The following is a 4,029-nucleotide window of genomic DNA, read 5'->3' on the forward strand; positions in this document are numbered from 1 at the left end:
ACATCTGTCTCCGAATCCTCATCTGAGGAGCTATCTGTAACCAGCAAGAAATCTGCATGGACAGGTAGCACTGACTGCTCCGAAGACCTTGTTTTAACTCTAGATTTTCCAATGACCGACTCAAATGGTTTATGCACAGGAAGAGTATATGAATGTATAAACATTGTTGACAAATGGAATACATTATGAAAAAAAATATGGCACGATACAATTCACATATACGATGACTGGCTAAATAGGATGGCATTACATGATTCATGTATATGATGCCTGGCTAAAGAAGATGGCATTGCATAATTCCCATATACTCCCTCTGTTCCTAAATATTCGTCTTTTTAGAGATTTCAAATGGACTACCACATACGGATGTATATAGACATATTTTGGAGTGTAGACTCACTCATTTTGTTCTGTATGTGGTCACTTGTAGAAATCTTTAAAAAGACAAATATTTAGGAATGGTGGGAGTATGATATAGAAAACAAACAGTTGGCATTCACACAAAGCAAATCTAAACTAAGCTGATGACATATAAGATGTATAATGTAAGCAATGTGAGCCGCCATATGCATGATATGACCAACATCAGCATGCCAGGTTTGAGGAAACACCTCAGGTGGTAAACAGGTGTGGTCGGCTCCTTCTGAATCCCCATCTGAACAGTTATCTTCCTCTGGAATACAATCTGGAAATGCGGGAGGGGGCCACTTCGCCCACCATGGAGCGGCGTCTACATGACATTATATTCCCACACAATGGTCTTCTCTTTTTCTCTACATGTTCAGTACGATTGTGTACAATATCTGACATGCTTAATAAAAAATAGTTAGATTTTGTAAGGCCTAAGGGGTGCATGCAAAAATCAAGACTGATGGTAGCAAACGAGTGGATGGATCCAAAACTAATGATAGCAAGTAGATTATAGCTTCAGTTTAAAAAGATAGACAATTGATCATCTATTGTTTGTTGCCCACCCAACATGAACCACATAGAAGACCCCAGATGAACCAGATAGTAGACAGATACTATTCGTTGCTGCCTCGATATGACACCCACGGGCATTTTAAAACTCAAGTTTGAACGATAAAGTAGCAGGTAATAATAACCTATGTATAACGTAAGCAAACATGAAAGACTACGACCTCTCTTCCAGAATTGTGTATTCCTCAGGTTCATCTGCACAGTCGAAGATGGTAATATAGTTGGCGTGGCTGCCGGCAACGTGGAAGATGATCTGAGGCGGCGAAAGAAAGTCTGCATGGGGGATCTCTGCTGCAGTGAACGCTTCTGTCGATGGTGCACCTCAGGTAGGGTGGATGACGACACGACAGGAGCAAGACATAACACACAGAGTTTTCTTTGACGCCTATCTGAAAATGAAGTAAATTTGTAAGGGCTGCTTAGAATTGGAGGGTTCTATAAACACAGGGACAGGAAAAACACAGGAATAGGATAGGAATGCACGTGCAAAACTAAGCATTTGGAAACATAGGATTTCACTCAACCTGGGTGTTTGGTTCACATGAATTGGAAGAATAGAGGAATGGAGAAACGTGGTCAAATTAAAGTCAAACCACGTGAAAATGAAAAAAAAAATCTTATTATGCCAATAATGCAATTAGTTCTATTCTTCATGCATATTAATTTAAAAAGGACGTCCAAGTGTATATTAAAATTCCTACATTTTTTCTTCGAAAGAGACACCAAAGGAAAAATTCCTCCAGTTTTGCTTTGCTCCACTCCTTCTAACCAAATGCATGAACAGTAGTACCATAGTAGTTCCATAGCAAAGGATCCCTGAGGGATCGACATGAATGCAGAGTAACAAAGTGATGCGGCGAGTGTACAACCTCTTTGGCATAGCCTTGTGGACCTCAGCATCATTGGGTTGGACGTGGAGGATGGTGATGCTGGTGTGACTGTCAGAGGCGGGGAAGAAGATTCGAGGCCTCTAGAAACAACGTCGAGGGTACTGCTCCATTGTGATGGACGGTTCCGTCGTTGGAGCAGCTCCAGTGAGGTGTACGGTGGCGAGGCTGAAGCATGACAAGACAAACAACGTTAATATGAAGTGGGACTCTAATATCATCTGCAAAAGATGATGTAAAATACATCACTAAAAAGTGCTAGATGTAAAACACATCAGCCGTGCCACGGCCGCTCCGACAGATGCTGGTAAGTACTGTTCACTCTGAACATAACTGAAGAAACTGAACTTTACAGTCGAAACTGAATTTTACTGTCGAAACTGATTGAACGAGTAGCAGAGCATTGCAATAGATGTTTAGGGCGTTCGAGCACTAGTAGCAGAGAAGTAGTGATCTAAATCAGCAGACGCTCGAGCAGGGAATGCACTAGCAGAGAGCAACTCGTGCAGTAGCACCGCGAACGAGTGCTAAAGTAGCAACTCATGTAGCTGCCGAAGGTTGTGCAGCAGCAGCAGCAGCATCAGTGCAAGCGAGAGCAAGAGCAGAGCAGCAGCATGAACTAGAGCAAGAGCGGAGCAGCAGCGCGACCGACAGCAATAGCAGAGCAAAGCAGCAACACGAATGAAAGCAAGAGCAGTGCAGCAACACGACCAACAGCAAGAACAGAGCCGCAGCGCGAGCGAGAGCCGGAGAGTCTACAGCTAGTGTCGGTGTGGAAGTCACCGCCGAGGAAGCAACGACATGGCGGAGAGACGTTGTGGATGATGTGGCTGGCGACGGCGACGACAATGGAGACCCGCCATGGCTACTCGGTATCGAGCACCGGCAGCCCTATGAGATTGAGTAAAAGATAAAATGCAGCAGTGAGTGCGGAACCTCCTTGGTGGCGCTGAGTTGGCCTCAACTTCATTGGAGGAATTGGTGAGGGTGTTGCGGTTCCGGTGGGGCAGGTCAAGACGGTGCTGTGGGGATTGAGGTGGCGCAATAGACGAGGCAAACATCGGGGCAGCTCCTTGGAGGTGGAGGACGGGGAGGCTGATCCGGCGGGACAATGAGATCGACGACGGATCCTCATCCGGTGCGGTGGATGAGGGACGGCGAGCTGTTGTGGTGGACGACATAGTCGAGGAAGAGTCTCCGGCTGGGCGGCGGTCGGGAGGCCAGTGGAGGAGCATGGGGTTTCACAGGTTTTGGCGGCCTCGGTGCATGAATGGGGGGACGAAGGGGAAGGGAGGGTGAGCCATGGCTAGGGAGGCGCTTGTCCAAAATACAGGGTAAGTTACCAGCGTACCCCCACTGGTTTTGACATCACGACATGGAGCTTCATTTCCGGCTGAGGGTTAGAAGGGGGATTTTGCGTGTCTGGGCTACGGGACCAATTTCGGATGAGGAGGGAGTTTTCACGCGCGTCGAAATTTCGGGATAACAAGGCGCGGCGTGATACGTCTCCAACGTATCTATAATTTTTGATTGCTCTATGCTACTTTATCTACTGTTTTAGGCAATATTGGGCTTTATTATCCACTTTTATATTATTTTTGGGACTAACCTATTAACCGAGGGCCCAACCCAGGTTTGCTGTTTTATGCCTATTTTAGTGTTTCGAGGAAAAGGAATATCAGACGGAGTCAAAACGGAACGGAATCAACTGGAGAAGTTATTTTTGGAAGGAAAGCAACCCGGGAGACTTGGAGTTCACGTCAAGAAAGAAATGAGGAAGGCACGAGGTAGGGGGCGCGCCCTCCACCCTCGTGGGGCCCTCGTGGCTCCCCTGACGTATTTCTTCCTCCTATATACACCAATATACCCTCAAACTTCCAGAACAGAAGATGGATCGGGAGTTCCGCCGCCGCAAGCCTCTGTAGCCACAAAAAACCAATCGGGACCCTGTTCCGGCAACCTGCCAGAGGGGGATCCCATCAGCGATGGCCATATTCATCATCCCGGCGCTATCCATGACGAGGAGGGAGTAGGTCACCCTCGGGGCTGAGGGTATGTACCAGTAGCTATGTGTTTGATCTCTCTCTCGTGTTCTCTCACGTGTTCCATCTATGGCACGATCTTGATGTATCCCGAGCTTTGCTATTGTAGTTGGATCTTA

The sequence above is a fragment of the Triticum dicoccoides genome, chromosome 6B (assembly GCF_002162155.2).
Source record: "Triticum dicoccoides isolate Atlit2015 ecotype Zavitan chromosome 6B, WEW_v2.0, whole genome shotgun sequence".
Classification (NCBI taxonomy): Eukaryota; Viridiplantae; Streptophyta; class Magnoliopsida; order Poales; family Poaceae; genus Triticum; species Triticum dicoccoides.